The following is a 23155-nucleotide window of genomic DNA, read 5'->3' on the forward strand; positions in this document are numbered from 1 at the left end:
CCAACTCCTCCGCTCCCAAGGAACTGGGCCTGATTGCAAAGCCAAAGCTGCTTCCCTGACTAATGGTCACTACTTGAGAGCACATGATTGACTCCTGGCCATAGCGAATCGATAAGCTTCAAGAACGGGGCCTCAATACCTCCTTGTGCAACTGGATCCTCGATTTCCTCACTTGCAGACCTCAGTCTCCTCCACAATCTCATCAGCACAGGTACACCACAAGGCTGTGTGCTTAACCCCCTGCTCTACTCCCTTTAAAGCACAGCTCCAATGCCATATTGAAGTTTTCTTATGACACCACTGTCATTGGCCAAATCAAAGGTGGTGACGAATCAGCACTTAGAAAGGAAAGTGAAATTCTGGCTGAGTGGTGCCACAACAACCTCACACTCAGTGTCAGCAAGACCAAGCAGCTGATTATTGACTTCAGGAGGAAGAAAATGAAGGCCCATGGGTCAGTCCTCATCGGGGTTCAGAGGTGGAGAGGGTCAACGACTTTAAATTCCTCAGTGTTATTATTTCAGAGGATATATTCTGAGTCCAGCATGCGAGTGCCATTACAAAGAAAGCACAGCATTGTCCCTACTGTCTTACAGGTTAGTGAAGATTCGGCATGTCATCTAAAACTTCGACAAACATCTAAGCAGTGGAAAGTATACTGACTGCTTGCATCGTGGCCTGGTGCGCCTTGAACAGAAACACCAACAAAGAGTCGTGGATACAGCCCAGTCTGTCACGGGTAAAGCTCTCTCCACCATTGAGCACAGCTTCGAGGAACACTCCCATGGAAAAGCAGCTGATTATCATCAAGGACTCCCAGCATCCAGGCCATGCTCTCTTCTTGCTGCTGCCATTGCGAAGGAGGTTCAGGAGCCTCAAGACCCGCACCACCAGGTTCCAGGATAGTTATTATCCCTCAACCATAAGGCTCTTGAACCAGAAGGGATAACTTCACTCACCCCAAAACTGAACTGTTCCCACAACCTATGGACTTACTTTCAAAGGCTCCTCATCTCACATTCTCAATAGGTATTGCTTATTTATTATTATTTTTTTGATTTTTGTATTTACAGTTTGTTATCTTTTGCACACGTTGTTTGCCTGTCTTGTGTGCAGGTTTTCATTGCTTCTATTGTGTTCCTTTGTATTTACTGTGAATGCCCATGAGAAAATAAATCTCAGCATTGTATATGGTGACATATATTTACTTTGATAAGAACATACATTTTCTTTAAACTTTGATTCACTTAGCTCAGTATTACATCAGAGTGCCTTCATGTGTCCATTGAACTACTGGTACTCCACTGGCCAAAATTCTTCTAATTCTTGGAATTACGGCATTTCTGAGATGGATTATTGTGTATCTCAAGTATTGCATGTTTGCGCTCCTCGTCAACTTCCTATGACTGGACAAAGTGAAAGTTGTTAAAGACGAGAGCAAACTTGATGATAGCAGCAAATGACTACCTATACTCACTGAATTGATCAGTTTTGGATTGTTTTTGTATTTGTACAGTCTCTCTTCTTCTGCACATCGGTTGCTTGTCAGTCTTCATTTACGTATAGTTCTTCCTTGGTTCTATTGTATCTCTTTTTTCTCCTATGAATGCCTGCAAGAAATTGAATCTCAGAGTAGTTTATGCTGACATTTACCTGGACATACCTTGATAATAAATTTACTTTGAAAGTTGAAACTTAGCTATTAAGATAAGTGGCCAGGGTCATCGGTAGAAACTCATACAAGATTTCTTTAATTTATGAGGGAAAAAACTGGAGATTCCAACTGTAAATAGCACAGTTTATAGTCAATTTTATTGTCATTTAACTATATATATGTATACTATCAAACAAGACTTTTCTTGACTATAGACATTGCATTTTTAAAGGCATTAGTCATAACTATGTTAATGCTTTCCCATGACATCAAATCTATACCAGCTCACAAGGCAATCTCATATCCCAGTAATTTTTCCTGTAATCTATCCCCCCACATTCTTATTGACTACCTCCAAATTCTACCATTCACACCCACACACCACAGGAAACTTACAGTGGCGAATTAACCTTCCAACCAGCACATCTTTGGGATGTGGGAAGAAAACGGAACAGCCAGAGGAAGCCCATACAGACACAATCTAAGGTCAGGGTCAACCCTGGGTCACAGCACTGCTCCCTGCATCACTTGTATATTCTTTGCATTTGATGGCGAATTTAAATGTCAACCACACTTGATTACTAAGAAAATGAATGAGATAAAAATAGCCTTGTACTTTCTGACATACCAAAGAAATGTAATAACATACCGAATTAAAACTGGCGACTTAATTTGGCTTTCTTTGCCTATTCCGGCCTTTGAAAATGCAGTTAATGATGAAGCTCGTGTGTATGTAATAAACAACACACAGCCCACATAAAATGCACAAAAAGAACCCAGCAAAGCATATAATCAGCAGTCACATTTCACAGAATAATGCAGTTTCCTTTTCTCCATTTTTATGGCCAACAGTCTCCAAGTAAAATTCAACTTCAAAGTCAAATTTGTCTACTGTTCAGATACTCTGGATGGGGCATTCACAAGCTGCCTTTAAGGACATTCTCACAGCAGTTAATAATGCAACTCCCTGCAGAGTCAACAGGAAGTGTGTAAGCAAAGAGAAGATAGCAGAAGCTTGGTGTCTTAAAACAGCACAGCGTTGAAATGAAACTTTGAAGAGAAATCAAAAACTTTATAACCAGCAATTAACCACAAAGCTGTTTTTCACTTCAATGTCAAATACCCTTCTTCAGTGAAATTTCTCTGAACTGCGCTTCTGTGTCCATATACATGCTGTGCTAGAGAGAGACTAGATTTTATTATGATGAGAAGGTTTAAATCTATTAAAAAATCAAGCACTCAGAAGTCTTCATAAAACTCACAATAGCTTAGACATCACAGTCCATCAGAGGAAAGCAGCATTCATTATCAAGTGTCCCCACCACTCGGGCCATGCTCTCTTCTTGCTGCTGCCATCAGGAAGAAGGTACAGGAGCCTTAGTACTCACACCGCCAGCTTCAGGAACAGTTGTTACCCCTCAACAACAGGTTCCTGAACCAGAAGGGATAACTTCTTTCACTTCATCGCTGAACTGTTCCCACAATGTATGGACTCACTTTCAAGGACTCTTCGTTGCGTATTGTTGATATTTATTGCTTATTCATTTCTGTTTTTCCTCCTTTGTGCTTGCATTGTTTGTTGCCTGTTGCACATTGGTTGTTTGTCCGTCCTGTTGGGCGTGGTCCTTCATTGATTCTATTATATATTTTGGATTTACTCTGTATGCCCACAAGAAAACATCTCAGGGTTGTATATGGTGTTCTTTGGTAATAAATTTACTTAGAACTTTGAATATATATTTCATTGAGGACAGAATTTAAAAGATAAGTATTCACAAATCCCAGCTTAATCTGCCTTCTCATGGCCCCTTCTCCTCACCTACCTATTACCTTGCCCTGGGCCCCCTCCTCCCTCTCTTCCTCCTATGGTCAACTCTCCTCTATCAGATTCCTTCCCCTTCAGCCCTTTACCTTTCCTACCCACCTGGCTTCACCTATCACCTTCTAGCTATCCTTCTTCCTCTCCCCCCACCTTTTTATTCTGGCGTCTTCCCCCTTCCTTTCCAGTTCTGATGATCTCAGCCCAAAATGTTGACTATTTATTCATTTCCATAGATGCTGCCTGACCTGCTGAGTTCCTCTAGCATTGTGTGTGCATTGCTTTGGATTTCCAGCATCTGTAGAATTTCTTGTGTTTATCATTTCTAGCTTAACGTCATTCCTCAGAAAAAAACCCTGCATTACCATTTGAGGATTTTGTTTTTAAAGTTTCAGGAAGGTCATTTTCTCCTCAGCACGATAGCATTCAAACTAGAAATAACAAGAAAACCATAAACCTTTACTACTAAAGCTGCACCTCAGACGTCAAAGGATAACGATCAGCTTTGTCATGCACATCAAAGCACAGAGTGAAATGTGTAATTTCTGCCAATGACCATCACAGTCCGAGGGCTGAACTACATGGAGGCCAGCCCACAAGTCTGGCCATGCTGCAGGGGCCAGCATAGCATGCACACAGCTCACTATTACTAACAACAACTTTTGGTTAGCCTTTGGAACAGGGGTGGAAACCCTCACAGTCACAGGGAGTATGTGCAAACTCCTTACGGACAGCAGCGGGACTCGAGCTCTGATCTGTGACTGCTAGTGTTGTAAAACATGGTGCCAACCGTGTGCCACCCTCCTGTGCAGTCTAACCCTCGACTTTCGAGGCCCCTCATTCCAGCAATGCTGCCTTACCTGCTGATTGCTTCCAGCTTTTATTGCTCCTCCCTCAGTGTTCTGCTGGCTTTTCAGGTTTGAATTTTGTGACCGAGATTTTGGGAAGAACTGCTTGTAGAACTGTTCAGTCACTAGTGATTACTCCCAAATTAGAAATAAACTATGTCTCTCAGAATCAACAGCCCGAGAAACCTACAAATTAATTGTTCTACGATTACCCTGAAGCCTTTGGTAAACTGTGCAGCCGAGCGTGAGAAAAGCTCCAAACCCCACCTTTAATGTGCTATTTGACCAAAAATCTAGGTCAAGTGTTCAGGAGCAAAGTACTATACACTTGCAACAGAGCACTGTTTTGATGTGCCAATTATTTTCCTTGTCTAATCCTATTATTTCCTTCCTCAAATACCAACACCCAGGCACAATGCATCGTTTGCCGATTCAAAGCATACGGTCATATGTCAGTGCTGTGCTATTTAGCCATGTGGTAATGGATTGCATCATCACCTTCCTTCAATTTGAACCACTGGTCACAATCAGAAATAAAAACGAAGGACTATCTTCTCCTCCCTAGCTGAGGAACACTGAGCCAATTATAGCCGCTTAATTGTTGCTCTGCCTGACAGAAGCTAACAGCACAGACGAGGACTGCACCATTGCTCAATGATCTGAATGCCTGAGCTACTTACCGAACAATCTTCCCGAACCACTGGGGAAGCTTTCATCAAAGATTAACCAAACAGCGTGACATATAATGAAGATGCATTGCCTTTCCAGGATGCCTCCACTGCATTCTTTTAAACAATGCCACTTTGACTGTCAGAATCAAACAGATGAACTGCAATTGTGCACTTAATATGATGCATCTTCCTCCAATACAATGGCTGCACTTCTTCAAGTCAACTTTTTCACTTTGTCATATTCATAAGGACAGTTCTTATGCACAAATTCAATTTTATAATAATTGTTTAAAAACAATTTATGTTTTGATATGGTTGCAAGTATTAAATTTAAAGAAATCTGCTGTTGGCTCTCATTGTTGGCTTTTTTTGCCCTTTAAAAAAAATTGTTTAATGACACAATATTTGGCATTTTCTCAACAGTGCTCCTCACATCTGGCAGGTAGCTTGTGCAATTGCTTGCAATCTGGAACCAGCCCACTGGTCAGGAGGTACAGGTATCAGGTTCAAAGTCAAAGTCGAGTTTATTGTCATTTGCTCAAGTACATGTATGCACAAGTACAATGAAAAACTTACTTGTATAACAGGCGCACAGCAACAGATAAGCAGCATTCACAAGAACAAATATAACTTAAGCAACATTATACAAGGAAGAGTACAACTGGAACAGAATAGTACGTTACAAAGCAAAGTCAAAATGCTAGAATGCCTTCCTTGCGATTCCTGCCTCTACAGATCTTTATAAATTCAATCAGAGTGGATATGTAAATGATACAACTGATCTTAACTTCTCCAAGTAAGCAACTTGGCCAGGGCTCTTGCTTTACAGACTATAAAATGGGCACAAGGAACATACAAAAGTTAAGATATGATGCAGTTACCGAAAAGGTAGAGATACTAGCAGGAAAAAAAATCATTTTTTAAGCCCTTTTCTTATATTTATGTTAGCTTGTGGGAAATAGGCATTGCTAGGAAGGCCAGTATTTATTGGCTTGAACGCCCTTGAGAAGACTGTGATGAATCACCATGTTATAGTCTACATTGAAGAAAAAATTTACCAAAAAAATTGAAATTTATTTCAGGATATGAAGGCTATCGTATTTCAGAATCTGCAAAGCTGAATTGTAGCAGAAGGCATGTGAAATACATTGCACAACTGTTGATCAACACTGGTAACAACATTGTCCAAATCCTAGTAAGTACCATGTTTTCTATTTTAACAGAAAGCTGTTTTTGAATATTATTTGGTATTTCCAGTGAAGTGCTTACATTTGAATAAAACAAAGGCTAAAATTCTGGTTTAGGATAATGAAATTGATCACTCCTGCCTGAGATCCTTCTGTCATAAGTATTAGAACTGTATAGCACAGAGACAAGTCAGTGCTCATCAGTGCTAACCGTAATACTTATCTAAGCTCTTTGGGCTGGATTCATTTGCCTCATCTTATTCCTAGCCTCACTAGCACAATGCACAGAGATCAACCTCAAAATTACAACCTTAAAGGTCCTGTTTTCAAACTTCTGCCTAACTCTCTATATTTCCTTTGCAGAATAATATCTCTCTGCTTATCTCCCACCAATGCTCCTCAATTAGAGATTGACAGGTTCTTGATTGGTAAAGGGTTTAAGGATTGCAGGGAAAAGCTGAGAGAATGGTGACGAAAGGAAAATGGCCAATTTTGAATGACAGATCAGAGCCTAATTCTGCTTCTATATCTCAGGGACCCGATGAGTTCCTCCGGCAGTCTGTGTGTTGCTCCAGTGAGCAGCATCTGCAGGCTTTCGTGCGTCTCTTCTTACTGATACAGCTTCAGCATCCCTGATTCAAAATGCTTGGGGCAGGAAATGTTTCAGATTTCAGACCTTTTGTGGATTTTGGGATACTTGCATCGTCACAATGAGATAGCTTGGGGATGGGATGCAAGTCTAAACACCAAATTCACTTGTATTACATTTACAGCTTCTACGTATGCCTTGAAGACAGTTTCATGTAGTTTTAAAAAATAATTCTGTGCATGAAACAATCGTGTCTATTGATACCTAAGCCACCCAGGTGGACAGTCAGGGGCTGTTTAGCATCACTATCATGCCTGACTGTGAATTTATGTGCTACTGGTAAGCAGTCTTAGCATGTTACATTTTCAACAGTGATGATCTTGGCAAACTCAATGAATTTCTCTGCTGCTTCATGATTAGCAGATTCGTTATCACCACATATGTTCAAAATCTTAATAGAAACATAGAAAACCTACAGCACAATGCAGGCCCTTCAGCCCACAAAGTTGTGCTGAACACGTCCCTACCTTAGAAATTACTAGGCTTACCTATAGCTCTCTATTTTACTAAGCTCAATGTACCTATCTAAAAGTCTCTTAAAAGACCCTATCGTATCTGCCTCCACCACCATTGCCGGCAACCCATTCCATGCACTCACCACTCTCTGAGTAAAAAAACTTACCCCTGACCTCTCCTCTGTACCTACTCCCCAGCACCTTAAAACTGTATCCTCTTGTGGCAACCATTTCAGACCTGGGAAAAAGCCTCCGACTATCTACACGATCAATGCCTCTCATCATCTTGTACACCTCTGTCAGGTCACCTCTCATCCTCTGTCACTCCAAGGAGAAAAGGCTGAGTTCACTCAACCTATTCTCAAAGGCATGCTCCCCAATCCAGGCAACATCCTTGTAAATCTCCTCTGTACCCTTTCTATGGCTTCCACATCCTTCCTGTAATGAGGTGACCAGAACTGAGCACAGTACTCCAAGTGGGGTCTGATCAGGGTCCGATATACCATGCCTTTTCTTAAATTTCTGCAACCAGATACAATTACCTTCAATTTTCAGTTTGGCATGATAGATCTTTGCTTGCTTCATGATCAGCACACCACTAAGCAGCATATGTACACTCACTGATGAATCCATTCTTTTTATAGACCATCGAGATCTTCATTTCAAAGTTCAAAGTACATTTGTTATCAAAGTATGCATTCATTATAGAACCTTGAGATTCGTCTCCTCACGGGGAGCCAAAAACGAAGTAACTGAAGCTAACCCATTAAACAGCCAAAGTGCAAAGAAAAACAAATTGTGCAAACAATGAAAGCAAGCAAATAGTGTTCAGAACTGAAGTCCATAAAAGAAAGCCCGTCTACAGACACGAAGCTACAGCCTCAGTACAGTGCAGTGCAGAGCTGAGTAAGTGTCGTGGAACAGCAAGCTGAATAAACCTGTCCCTCGCCTCCAGTCCCAACACCCCGACATTTTCAATCTGGCCTGGTACTTAATACATCGTCCAAACATCAGATTCTGTCACTTCAAGATGCTCTGCGGCCCAGATCCTGCAGCCTCGATTCAGCCTGTACCTGACCTTTCCAATTGGGCCCAGTGCTTAAATCGATCAAGCCTCAGGTCTTTTCTTGCTCTACAACAGGCCTGCTGCCTTTTCCTGTCCCTGCTCATCTCATCCTAGTTCTGCTGCATCTTGTCACCTCTAAGTCCAAAGGGGATTTATAGGCTATTGCTTGCGATGATCGTCTACCAGAAAAAGCTGTTATTAATCAAGTATTTAGTTGATTCCTTTGTTTTGTTTGCTACTGATAGACAGTGAGTGAGCTACATCAGTGCCATCTTAAATGGAAAGCTGCATGCAGTGTTTTTCTATTTTTCATTAAATTCTGTTCATTACTTCCAGCATCAAACATAAACAGTTTGTCCAGTCCTGCCGAATGGTTTCAGGCCGAACTGTACTTTTTTTCCATAGACGCTGCCTGGCCTGCTGAGTTTCTCCAGCATTTTGTGTGTGCTGAACAATTTGTCCTATTTTTTCAGGTTGTAGATGGTGGCTGTTCCAACATCATACTCTTCTGTCAGATGCTTCACACTCACACTGTGTCAAGTTTTTCCGACAATTCAACTTTCTGTGTTATAGATAACCATAAATACTTCCTCTTTTCCTTTTCACTATTACTCATACGGGTAACGGCAGCCCTTTTTGACATTTTCAACAATATCTTCACAGCACCAAGCAGAGAATAAGCACAAAACACATGGTAATCACTGTGAGTAATGCAAGAAGCCTTGGCTCTAATGACTGCTGAAAATAAACTGGTGCCAACAAGGCCTCTCTCAGGGCACATGAGCTCTCTTCTCACAACTGCCTGAGATGCAGTGCTTCACTTGGGAACCTTCCCAGTGCCTTGTGGAATTTTCCATTTCTGGCACCATGTCAGCGCTCAAAAGCTTTCGGACTTTTGGGTAAGGGGTGCTGAGCCTGTATCATGAAACCAACGTGGACCATGATCCTTTGGCTGGTTCAGAATCTACTGAACGTATTCCAATGCATCCTTGACCCTAGCACCTGGGAGGCAACGAAGCACCCTGAATTGTTGCGGACGGTCACAGAAATGCTTGTCCGTCCCTCTGACAATCACGTCCCTTATCACTACTGCCCATCTAAACTGACAGTGAAAAGCGGCTGTTGGTTTACCACAAAGTGACTGTAGCCTCTGTGAAAACAATGCATCAGACTTGGTATACCAGTGCTGCAGATGTGAACATCTGAAACAGAGCTGATATTTCGTTACGGTCCTGTGGCATCCCTGGACACCATCAGAGAGCAAGCAGGGAATGCCCTGGTGGGTTCACTGTATGGAAGCTGCCAACAAGACTGACCTCCTGCATCTGGGAGTCAAACCTGCTGGCACTTTCCAGCAAGTTTCAGTCCATTTCAAACCTGCCCTCTACCTCTTTGATACCAGAGATAAGTGGAATTACTTACAGTATATTTTATTTGAAGTCTCACCCATGGACCACAGAACTATCAAGTGATCACGCTGATATCAGGTTAATCTACATCTACCAATTTATCAAATTCACTTAATCTAGTGAAATAGACCATAAGGTATTGGACCAGAATTGGCCCATTTGGCCTATTAAGTCTGCTGTACCATTCAATCATGGCTGACTTATTTTCCATCTCAATCCCATTCACCTGCCTTCTCCCCATTACCTTTGACATCCTTACTAACCAAGGACCTTTCAACCTCCGCTTTAACTATACCTCATTACTTTGGCAGCCAGGGCAATGAATTTCACAGATTCATCACCCTCTGGCTAAAGAAATTGCTCCTCATCTCTGTCCTAAAGGGTGTCCTTCTATTCTAAAGTTGTGCTCTCAGATCCTAGACACTCCAGTGTTGGAAACATTCTCTCCACGTCCACTCTATCTAGGCCTTTCAATATTTGGTAGGTTTTAATGAAATTCCCTCCCCCCCTCAGTCTTCTAAACTCCAGCAAGCATAGGCCCATAGCTATCAAGCACTCCTCAGACATTAACCCTTTCATTCCCAGGATTATTCTTGTGAACCTCCTCTGGACCATCTGCAGTGTCAGTACATCCTTTCTTAAATAAGGGCCCAAACTGCTCACAATATTCCAAATGTGGTCTGACCAATGCCTTATAAAGGCTCGGCATTACACCACTAATGATCTTAAAAGATCATTTCTACTACTGCCTCCATAATCTCTTCATCTACCTCCTTTAGAACCTCAGGTGAGGTCCATTTGGAGACTTACCTACCTTCAGACCTTTCAGCTTCCCTAGCACCTTCCCTTTAACAATAGTGACTACACACATTTGTCTCCTGACACTCTCAAATTTCTGGCATGCTGCTGATGTCTTCCGTAAAACGCTAATTCAGTTTGTTCGTTATTTCTTTATCCCCCATTACTACCTCTTCACAATTATTTTCCAGTAGTCCGATGTCCACTCTTGCCTCTCTTTTACTTTTGATATATTTGGAAAAAAATACTATCCTCCTTTATCATTGGGAAGCTTGCCTTCATATTTCTTTTTTTTTTCTCCTTACTGCTTTTTTTTTACTTACCTTCTCTTGTTTCTTTAAACTTCATAATTTTTTAGCTTCCCACAAATTTTTGCTATGTTGTATGCCCTTGCTTTTGTTTTTAAGCTGTCTTTGACTTCCCTTGTCAGCCTCATCACATCTTCAGAATGCTTCTTCTTTGAGCATAACTGTCCCAAAAACTCCAGTATCATCCCTGCTAGTGTCTTCTTCCAATCATCTTTAACCATTTCCTCTCTCATGTCTCTGTAGTTCCCTTTATTCAACTGTAATACCATTAGATCCAATTTTAGCTTCTCCCTCTCAAATTGCAGGGTGAATTATATCATATTATGATTACTGGCTCCTAAAGGTTCCCTTAACTTAAGCTCCCTAATCAAATCTGGTCCATTACACAACACATATACCATTTCAATTTTCTACTCATTGATGTCAAATTGGTAAATTAATCTATTATTGTGAAATGTACAAGGTACAGTGAAAACATGCCAAACAGATAATTGTATCACTTCAGTGTATTGAAATAATACAAGGGAAAACAATAACAAAATGCAGAATAAAGTGTTACATTTACAAAGAAAATACAAAAAAATGCAATGCAGGAAAACAATAAGATGAAAAGTCACAGGGAGGCAGATTGCAAGGTCAAGACCAACTTATTGTACTAATAAGATGGACTCTACTAATAGTCTGATAACAACGGGATAGAATCTGTCGTGGTACTGTACACACTCTCAGGCTTTTGGAAGTGGCAGGAAAGGGAATGTCTGCGTGGGGGTCTTTGATTATGCTGGCTTCTTTACTGAGGCATCAAGAAGTGCGGGCAGATGTCCTCAGCAATCTTCTAGAAATATCACTGTCCCCCTTCACTATGTCACTGGTGAATGCAGTAAAGATGGCCTGGAGGAGGCGGGAGCAGAGACGGAAGCTTTGTAATGTTGCACTGACAGCCAAGGCCAGTCCACCAGTGAGGGGCTGCTGGTTGCTGATGGCACAGTACCAGGGTGGGGAGGAGAGAGAGGGAAAGAGGGACAGGTGAGGGAATGAGGGACAGAAGAGGGGGGAGGAGAGAGAGGGGATGACAGGGGGTGGTGAGGAGAGAGAGAGGGTGAGGGGGAGGAGGGGAGGAGAGAGAGGGGGTGAGGAGAGAGGAGGAGGAGAGAGAGGGGGTGAGAGAGCGGGGGTGATGAGAGAGCAGGGAGGACAGGGGGTGGTGAGGAGAGAGAGGGGAGGAGAGAGAGGCAAAAGGGCAGAGGGGGGAGAGAGTGGGAGAAAATTAATCAGAGTAGATGGCTGTATCAGCTGGGTCTATATTAATGACCATCGGACTGGCGACAGACTACTGCACTTTGCTGTCTCCACCATTAAGATGCCAACAGAAATGTTGCTGTAACTAACACGGAGGACTCAGGGGCCTGTAAAGCCAACTTTGTACAGACAACATCTCACAGACAACTTGATGACCCCAACCACCAGGAGCCAGTCCACAGTGTATCCACAGGATCTTCACTCCCACCATCATCAGCTCAGAATTTCCACTGGGAAACACCAGGACTGTTGTGACAAGAATGACCAGGACACACAGTAACTGTGGACGCAAGAATGTTCTCAGATTAGTAGCTCATCCATGCCTCATACAGAAAGGAACGTTGTGCCGAGCACCTGACTGCCAAGGTCCAACAGTATATCCAGGACCTCAAAAAGAAATGGTGAGTTGGAAGACAGCAGGAGTTCCAGCAACTCACTGTGGTCCAACACACACAAAATGCTGGTGGAACGCAGCAGGCCAGGCAGCATCTATAGGAAGAAACACTGTCCACCTTTCGGGCTGAGACCCTTTGTCAGGACTTGTGACCCTTCGTGAGTCCTGACGAAGGGTCTCGGCCTGAAACGTCGACAGTGCTTCTTTCCATAGATGCTGCCTGGCCTGCTGCGTTCCACCAGCATTTTGTGTATGTTGCTTGAATTTCCAGCATCTGCAGATTTCCTCGTGTTTGCGTTTTTAAATTCACTGTGGATCTTTCTTTGCCGCCAGAAAACCATTGTACCAGGAACGTACACACATGATTAAAGTAGAAACAGTAAATAAAGTATTCTTTTTTATTATCTGAAAAATCCCACGTATTTTCAATTATATTGAGTGCCTAGCTTAGTTTAGAGCTCAGCAGTCTTAAAATGATATCTAGTTATATCAGGTTTAAATAAAACATCCTTGTGACATCTTACCATGAGAAGAGTAAATACCATGAAATCACATTATTTCAAATGATGTGCTTTGAATGTTGTGGAAAAGCTTATGACATTGCAGTCAGCAGAAGGATATTAAATCACTGATAGCAACTTCAGATTTTTAACTTCAAGCACATGTTCACAAAGTCGCTATCAATCTCATCATGAAGTTATGGTGAACACTGGTGGTTCAATTGTTTCTATCGCCACAGATTTAGAGCCATTAAAGAAAATTTCGAGGCCTTAGTAAAAATTGTCAGTGAACCACGAATCATATCTTGCCAATGAGAGAACAAACCCAATAGTCCTTCCCTCCCTACTCTTGTCAATGATCACACTAACTTGAAACAACAATATTTCATCCAGTTGATTTCTACTGCAGACTATCCATCAATTTAGAAATCGTAGAGTAACCTTGTTAAAAATCTGCAGACAAGACAATGATAAAAGAAAAAGCTCTAAAAATAAATAAGGTCGTTGACTTGGTGCTGCAAGATACTGAAATCATGAAATCACAGAATAGGTAAAGCATGATGCATCTATTCTATGCCAGCTCTATGTAAGAGCAATCTAGTTAGTTCCCATAGCCCCACAGGTCCTTTTGTTTCTGACAATTTCTTTAGATTGAATCTGGCACAATTGAATCCTCTGCCACTATCACTGCTGGCAAGGGCAAGCCCCAATCACCCATCCCATTAAAATAATTCCATCCTTATTTAACTTACAGTTCTTTTGCCTGTCACCTTCATTGTCACCAGGTTTCATCTATCCTATCCATATTCACTGTGATTTTATAACCTCCTTTCAAATCCTTCAGCAACATTTTGGGAAAACCATCACATTTTCTCCCGCCCATGCATTGCTTGGGTCCCCCTTTGCTGGAATCATTTGAGTAGCTCTTTTATGTACTCTCCTTTTGACCTCTCCTAAAGTGTGGCACCCAGAAATGGATGCTATACTCCACTTGTGGCCAGACCAGTATTTATCGAGGCTCTGTGATTTCCTTACAAGCCTAGGATCTTCTTCTGCATTTTAACTACTTTCCAAATCTGCCCTACCACTTTTGACAAACTCGCTCTTTCTGAATTCTTTCCTCTTCCCATTCTTCCTAGGAAAACTTAAAACTTAACATATTTTAAGAATTAAATTTCATCCAGTGCGGATCTGTCCTTCCCACCAACTTATACACACATATATTTTAGCATTCACCTCACAGTTCATCATGTGTCTGAGTTTTCTATCATCTGCAGATTTGGAAATTGCACCCTATTCATCCATGTTGATGTTACTAATATATATGATGAAAAACAGTGGTATGAATCCCAAGAGAACTCCATTGTATAATTCCTCCTGTCTGAAAATCATCCTTTCACTTCTACTCTGTTTCTTGTTACAAAGCTAATTTTCTAGCCCTTATTTCATGGGCTTCAGCCTTGGTGCTACTTTATGAAACGCCTTTGGGAAGTCCACATATACCACATCAACCAGACTTATCTCATGATACCGTTGGTTACTTTATCAACATAATTCTATTAAGCTAGTTCAACATGATTTGCCTTTCACGTTGGCTTGGTCTGATCAAACCATAATGGTCTAACTTGCTGCTAATTCTGCCCCTAATTATTGTTTCTGAAACTTTTGCTCACCATGAAGATTTGACTGAATGGTCTGTAATTACTAGATGTATCTCAGGTTTTTTTCTACAAGGTGCAGATTTGCAGGTTTCTCACTCTCAGAAATTAGCTCTAAATCTACAGCTGTTTGGAAGATTATAATGGATACATTTACAACTTTTTTGAACAACCTTTGAAATATTTCATGTGGATCAGGTGATTTATCCACTTTAAGTGCAGTTAACATTATTATTACTTCCTCTTTCAATTTTTTTTTTGCCCATGCAGAATCTGTTATCCATTGTTGAGACTCCCTGATTAAAATGGTGTATTGTTTCATTTAGTACCTCAGCCATAATTTCTGCCTCCAAAGTCTTTAAGTCTCTGAACAGTCCCACCTCTCTACTGGCTAATGGATTTCTTTTTTAAAATTCTCTTTTACATTTTCTGCTGATCTTTTCCTATGCTCTCTTTGTTTCTCTATCTTTGCTTTTTAAATTTCTCTCTAAAATATCCATAATCAGCCTGGCCCTCACTTATGTTAACAAACAGCCATTTGCCATACGTTCTTTTTCTTTACCCTCCATTATATTTTGGCTACCCATGCTATTATAGGTTAAAGATTCCTGCCTGGGCACAAATCTAGACCATGAAGGTCTCTAATAGGTCAGTTCCTAGCAGTCTTCCATTCCCAATCCTTTGGCCCATATCTGTTCTCATCTCATAACTGGTCCTTCTCCAATAGACTTAAACCTTTAATCCCTTTCACTTTTCTAATCCATAAGATATTATGATAGCCGGTTCCTACATGTTTCCTCTCTGATAATTGTTCCACATGGCCTGGCATATTTCCCAGAACTTTGTCTAGCAATGGCAATTTCCTCATTGGGTCAGAAATGTAATGATCAAGAAAGGTCCCCTGAACAAACTTTAAAGCACTTTGCTCTCTATAGTTATTCTAATCCATATCTGCACTGTTAAATTTTCTCACCATCATTGTGTCTTTTGTATATTTGTAGTTTCCCTGAAAAATTTGCTCCTCAGCATCTTTTCCAATAGCTGCTAGCCTGTAGAACTGCCCGAGCAATGTATTCTCCCGTTATTTGTGGAACGCAGCAGGCAATGCAGCGTCTATAGGAAGAAGTACAGTCGACGTTTCAGGCCGAGACCCTTCGTCAGACCACAGTCCTGACGAAGGGTCTCTGCCCGAAACGTGGACTGTATTTCTTCCTATAGATGCTGCCTGGCCTGCTGCGTTCCACCAGCATTTTGTGTGTGTTGCCTGAATTTCCAGCATCTGCAGATTTCCTCGTGTTTGTGCCACCTGTGATTTCCTAACTTTAGGCAGATACATTCTGTTTCTGATCATTGCTTTCCTAAGGCCTCTAATGTTCTTGGTAATTAATAACTGCCATATATCCTTCTTTCTTCCCTGCCCTATCTTTATTGAACACTTTGTATCTAGGAACATGTAGGACCAATTCTTATTCTACTATAGTTCACTTACTGAATTTATCATCAAGAACAGTAACACATATCAGAGCTCCTTGCATCATCTTTTTCTCTGATACTGACTGAACACTTCCTATTTCTTGCTCTGGAGCCATTTATCTCTTCAAATCTTTCTTGCACTTTTCATTTTGTTTTAAACACTATGTTCCGATACCTATCCCACTATCAAAATTGCTTAACAACTCTCTCCCAACGACTAGTTTTTATCCCCCTGAGAAGATTGGTCCGAGTCTGTTGAGTGTAAATGTATCTAGCCTACACATATTCCATCTTCCCAGAAAAAAAAACTCCAGTGCCTGCGGAAACTCCCCATCCTGCACCATCTCAGTTCTTTTATCGATACAGTACTTCAATGTCTATGCTCATTGGCACTGGCTCATGAGTAACCTAGATGTTACCAGCCTCAAGATACTGCTTCCTAATCCCTTTTTAACTTGTTTCCCCAAATTGTTACAATCACAGAGACACAATTGAAGCAAAGGCAGGACTGGTAACTCAACGCTCCATGGTACAGATGCTTCTGGTACCGTAGGAGAGGCAGTACAAGAAGGTGGGGGCATTGCAAAGTTGCTTAAGAAGATCACCTGAGCAGGAAAGAAGCATACCTTGGAAGACTCTTCAAATGAGGTCACCTCTTTAGTAAAGATGGGGCATTCAACTTGCCCGAGTCACACCACAAACCTCCAGCAGTCAGCTGGAGATAGACCAATTATGTAAGCAAATCTCAGAGGGGTGGAAGAACAAAAGGATTCCAGTAATACAGAATTTTTAAACAAATTGTTTGACAGTCTTTGTTAGTATGTAGGTTTTCATTGATGCAGCTGATTCTGTTGTGAATGCCTGCAAGAAAATGAATCGCAGGGTAGTATATGGTGATATATACGTACTTCGATAATAAATTTACTTTGAACTTTTTCAATTTCCTCAATACTAACCAGAAGCAGAGAAAAATCAACTGCCGAAGGAACTCAGAGGGCCAGGCAGTATCTGCAAAGGGAAATGGACAGTCGCTGCTTCAGGTGGAGACCTTTCATCTGCACTGGGTGGCCCAAAAGATTAGAGCCTACAGAATCCAAGGCAATATAGCAAATTGGTTGTACAGTGGAGGGTTGCTTTTGTAATTGGAAGCTTCTGACTAGCAGTGTACCACAGTGCTGACGTTGTCACAGTTTTACATACACCGTAATAATTTCAATATGAATGTGGGAGGTATGATCTGCAAATGAATGAAAATTAGTGGTGATGTAGATATTGAGGAAAACATGTAAAATGTTGTAGGAAATCAGCAAGCCAGGCAACATTTATAGAGGAGATTAAACAGTTGACATTTTGGACAAGACACATTTCCTTCCATCACTATTAACGCTGCTCTCACACGCATTCCCCAAACATCTGCTCTTACCCCATATTCCCGTCCTCAAAACAGAGATGGGTTCCTCTTGTCCTTACATTCCACCCCGCAAGCCTCCGAACCTAGCACACCAATCACTGTAACTTCCGACATCTCTCATGGGATCCTACTATTAACCATGTCTTTCCCTCCCCCATCCCTGTTTTCCATAGCGATCATTCTCTACGCGATCTCCTTGTCCATTCATCCACCGCCACTAATCTCCCTCCAGACACTTATCCATGCATGTGGTATAAGTGGTACACCTGCCCCTGCACCACCTCCCTCACCACCATTTAGGGGCCCCAACAGCCCTTCCAGGTAAGGCAATACTTCACCTACGAATCTGGTGAAGGCATCTATTGTACATGGTGCTCCTAGTAGGGCCTCCTCTACATTGTGAGACCTGATCTAGATTGAGGGACCACTTTGTCAAGCCCCATTACTCTGTCCGGCACAAAAGGGAAGATCTCATGGTCACCCATTTCAATTCGACTTCCCATTCCCATGCGCCTGCCCAGGCTCTTCACTACTGTCACGATGAGGGCACACTCAGGTTGAAGAAGCAACACCTCATATTCCGTCTGGGTACCTTCCAATCTGATGCATGAACATCAACAACTTCCAGTAATCTCTCCCCCTTCCCTCTTTTTCTATTCCCTATTGTGGCTACTCCCTCTACTCCTCACCTGTCTATCACTTCCATCTGGCTTCCCTCCTCCCCTTTCTTCCATAATCCTCCATCTTTTCCTAACAGATTCCTTCTTCTTCAGATGTCTACCTCTTCCACTTATTCCCTCAACTATTTACTTCATTCTTCCTCTTCCACCCACCCACCTTCCCCTCATCTGGTCTTTTCTATCACCTGCCAGATTGAACTTCTTCCCCTCCCCTTACCTCCTTATTCTGATTCCTGCCCCCTTCCTTTCTAGTCCTGATGTAGTCCATCAGTTTCTGGCCTGAAACATTAACTGTTTATCCCCCCCCCTCATAGATGCTTCCTGACTCGCTGAGTTCCTTCAACAATTTGTTTGTGTTGCTCAAGATTTCCAGCATTCGCAGAAGGTTTTCATAGCCAGGAAGATGGTCTTAGGTTCCTTCCGCTGCTAAGTTGAGCAGGGCAATGGCAGATGGAAGCTCGTCCCGATTAAGTATAGGGTAATGCATGCTGGACATGCACTAGGAATGGCACAGCTCTGGGAGCATTGAGGGATGAAGGTACATTGATGTACAAGTCTTAGATTGTTGAAGGTGGAAGTACAGGTATTAAGGTGACGTAGAAGATATTTGGGATTATCTTGGGCGCAGAATACAAGAACATAGAATTCATGGTATAACTTCAGCAAATTTTGGTTAGGCTGAAATATTACAGGTCACTCTGGATGCCACTCTATAGAAAGGATGTGGTTGCAGTGCAGAGGAGATTCATCAGGATGTGGCCTGATATGGAATATTTCAGTTCTGAGTCTGGATAGGCTAAGCTTGTTTATCTTGTGGGGGCACATGAAGTAAATATTAGCAGACTTCCCTCAGTGACAGAGGTGTCTAAGACCAGAGGGCAAGAAGTTAAGATGAAGAGTACAGGAGCTAGAGAGCATCAAAGGATTTTTGTTTACTACCTGGTTCCGATCTGGAATGTGCTACCCGAGGTGATGGACATTTAAGTATCTGTGCGACATCATTCTAACGTCATTGCCTAGGCCTCATACCAATTGTAGGTAAATGGGATGAGTCAAGAGTGCAGATGCTGGAAATCTTGAGCAACACACCCCAAATGCTGAGGGAACTGAGCAGCTTCTATGGAGGGAAATGAAGCAGTCACTTCAGGCCTAGACCCTTCATCGGGACAGGAAAGGAAGAAGGCAGAAGCAAAAAATAAAAAAGGTAAGGGGAGAGGATGGAGGAGTGGGCAAATCCAGATGAGAGGGTGAGGTAGGTGGGTGGGCGGAGGGGAATGCAAAACCGGGATGTGAGAAGCTGGATGATAGGTGGAAGGAGAAAGGGTTGGATCTGATGGGAGAGATAAGGTGAGTTGGGGATACTTCATTACCTTGGGCACAGAATACAAGAACATAGAATTCATGGTATAACTTCTGCAGATGCCGTAATTCTGAGCAACAAGTTACCACGGGAATTTTGGAGGGATTAGTATGGACATGGTGGGCCGAAAGGCCCCCGATTCGGAGTCATATAACTATGTTAACAAACTCAGGCTGTGTGCATGTTTACGCACATATTTCCCAGTCATCATTCCGCTATCTCGCCGCCAGCGTTAAGTGACGATTTGGTGCCGTTGGTCCCGATGGGCGGTCTGGAGTCAATTCATTCCCGGATCGTCAGCAACCGGTCTCTATTCAACTCACGTAAACTGCACAGATCCTCAGAGGACACAGTCATCTCTGTGCTCTTTTAACAAACATACTCACAGAACACAGTAACACTAGTTAAATCAGCGAATAAGAAAAAAAATACACATGTAGAAAGGGACTGCGCACAATGGGATGCAAGAGAGTGAAATAGAAACGAACGATTTCCACTGGAGCAGTGAAGCGGAGATTTCAAAATTAAAGAGATAAGGGTCAACGTTTCACGTGTGTGGCCTCTTGTTAGAGCGTGTAACACGAGATAATCGACCTAAGTTGCTAAACGCTGCTTCCTCCTTCTATAGACGTTAGCGGATCGGTTGTGTCTTCACCGTTTCTGTTTGCAGCACAGATTACAATACCTACCGTGCCGTTCCGCCTCTGAGCAGAGATTGGGACTTTGATCGAGCGCTGGCTGGTTTGTGTGACCCAATATGCGGAACAGGTGGTGTCAGCTGTCCCCACCGAGAACTCCGCGGCACCGCTGACACCTGTCACCAGGAGAAAATGCAACAATTAAACTTTGGAGAGCGCAATTTAGAAACTGATTTCAGCGCTTCTTGCGCTATTTTCTGTTACTCTGGGGTTTGGCAATTTCGGAAATCAACGGCAGGAGCTACACATGTTTAAAATTAAGTTACAACTGATTCTGCAGTTGTTTAGCTCCCCAGTGTGCGATAACGATCATCAATCGAGTTATTACTGCACTTACACGCATTCCGCCCAGGAAATGCCGTGGACTTGTATAAACGAACACTGCCTCATTTCACAGACAGCTCACACGCTGAACTCACCAGTTTTCTGCAAAATGACACCTCAGTACAAATTGTCGAGATGCGCACACTGACGCATTAAGTATAGTGCGGCATCAATTGCGTGTGAAATTGCTCACTGAACCTAGCGAAATCTGGTTCGCTTCACGTTCAGCATCATTTCCAGACCAGCCTTAAGGTCATGCAATTGAATCAGAACGCTTTCAGTGCCTTCCCATTTCTGCATGTAATGTACGCCTCGATGACGATGAACCGTGTCTTATTTAGATGACGGACTTTGGTAAAACAACGCAATCAAAGACGACTGTCAGTATGTTCTTTAATGCATTCAAAAGGAATTGTTATTGATATTAATGCGATAGATTTCTACAAGATCGCCCAAGGGTTTACTCACGAAACCAGATTTCACAAAAAAGTCTAATTAAAAAGCATTAAGAACCAGAACCTAAAAGAGACTTATATTGTTGAACAGAATCCATTCATTAGACAAGTTCAGCGATCTGGTTCAACATTTCATTTATTGCCTTATCAAAACCGAAATCGGCATTGGCAAGCAAAAACCAGCAGTGACTTAAATATGTGAAATATTTAAATTGGTTTACTTTTATCTTATTCCAAAGTGCAAGATACAGACTCTTGGAAAGCGGCAGGACCACGTTAAAATGAAAGTGGTGGTGGTGAATTTAGACGGAGGTTTAGTTACATTAAAAGCGGGTGAACTGAAACATACTTTTACCTCGTGTAGTCTAAACAGTTTGGAGTACTCACCATTCCCATAACACGGCAGGAAAGAGGAACTGCTCACAGAACCCTGACGACTGTTTGGCGTACACTTCTGCGTTCCTGACTTTCTTGACGCAGGTTTAAGTAGGAAATGGCTATCCTGAATGCAAAATTAGGAAAAACATTCAGAGCAGAGGTTCCCAACCTGGGGTCTGCGGACCCCTCGCTTAATCGTAAGGGTCCATGGAATAAAAAAAGGTTGAGAACCCCTGGTTTAAGACCATTTGTGATTTCAGAGCAGATTTCAAAGTACAGTTCTTTCCAGACATTGGAAATGTAAAAGCGGGCTCCTACCGGGGCAATGTAACATGATTACATTGCGCGGTTTGGTGACACTTTACCAAACGATTACCAATACCAATAACAATTGGAGAGAACTTTGGGAATAATTTCCCTTCTCTGAAATTAAGCCATGGGATATTTCCAACCAACTTACGGGGTTACATGGGGTCTCAGTGTCACATTTATCCCCAAAAGGTGGAGAGGTGCAGCAGTGGTGCTCAACTCTTAGGGGTGAGTCTTGAGTCCAAGATAGCGGATTCAAAGAGAGGCACCAACACTACAGGCTGATTGAGATAAAACGGAAGCTCACCGTTCACATCCCAGTTCAGACCAGCATCTATCTTACAATAGGTTTTTGCATTCGTTAACCTGCACTGGTCCAAGCAGAGCCACACCATTGTTTCAAACCTTTGTACCTCCTCTTACCCAGATAGGGTTTGGACCACTCAGCTGCCTTTCAGACACATGGACCATGAGGGAGAGACTCCCCAGTAAACCCTCACATTGGTTTGGCATGAATTCAGCATTTCCTGTGTTTTTTTTCCACTGCAGACTCAGCTTGAACACGGTATTTCTGACTCCCAGCTGAGCCGTGCCATAATTTCAAAACTCTTGCATTTGTTTCCAACTTTGTCACTTTCAAACTCCAATCCTCCTTTACTCCTCCACTTCTACATCATCCTTGAATACAATTTGCTTGTTAGTGACTTAATGCCTTCATTTGGCACATAATCTCTGGCATTTCCTTGATGGCTATGTAGCATTCCTGCCACACAGCTTCAGTAGCCTGGCTTGATTCTGCCTGCTGTGTTCTCTGGGTCCAGTTTCCATGGACTCCCTGTGACCATGTGGGTTTCTCTGGGGCGCTCCAGTTCTGCCCCACATCCCACAGCATTGCAGATAGGTAGGTGATTCACTGCTGCAAACCCTCTTACTGTGTGGGGATAGATGATGGGAGTGCGGAGAGAATACACGGGATCAGTGTGGGGTTAATGCAAATAGTGTTCCACGCAGTGTGGAGTTGATAGGTGGGAGCAAGAAAGCATCTTTAACCTATCGCTGGGATATTTACTCTGACATTTTGTTAGACAATGCTTCTGGAGAAATACTTGAGAAGTTAAAAATACTGTATAAATATGTGATTGATTATCACCACTGGCTGTGCAAATCCAGAATATTTCCATCAAGATCAAATATTTTAGAACCACCCTGCATATGCTGAATGGTAGCGCCATTAAATTAAAAAAAACTGCTGGAAATACTCATCAGATCAGACAGAATCTGCAGCATGAGGAATAATTAACATTTCAGGTCAAGGTACTTCCCCTGAGTTCTGAATAAGAAATCCAGACATG

The 23155-nt window shown here is 42.3% G+C and overlaps 1 long non-coding RNA gene across 4 annotated transcripts; it reads right to left on the reverse strand.

Annotated features, from left to right (window-relative positions):
- Positions 1-929: 929 nt before the first annotated feature.
- LOC140741882 (uncharacterized) lies at positions 930-21626 on the reverse strand. 4 transcript variants are annotated; one of them, XR_012102158.1, is made up of 4 exons: positions 21504-21626; positions 20329-20453; positions 16815-17049; positions 930-1610 (listed from the first exon to the last, which is right to left on the reverse strand). It is a non-coding gene; the product is annotated as an uncharacterized lncRNA (long non-coding RNA). The 4 variants fall into 4 exon arrangements; XR_012102157.1 differs by lacking the exons at positions 16815-17049; positions 21504-21626 and adding an exon at positions 20675-20752 and having other exon boundaries at positions 933-1610; XR_012102156.1 differs by lacking the exons at positions 16815-17049; positions 21504-21626 and adding an exon at positions 20757-20841 and having other exon boundaries at positions 934-1610.
- Between the last annotated feature and the right edge of the window lie 1529 nt (positions 21627-23155).

The sequence above is a fragment of the Hemitrygon akajei genome, chromosome 19, assembly GCF_048418815.1.
Source record: "Hemitrygon akajei chromosome 19, sHemAka1.3, whole genome shotgun sequence".
In the NCBI taxonomy this organism is placed as follows: domain Eukaryota; kingdom Metazoa; phylum Chordata; class Chondrichthyes; order Myliobatiformes; family Dasyatidae; genus Hemitrygon; species Hemitrygon akajei.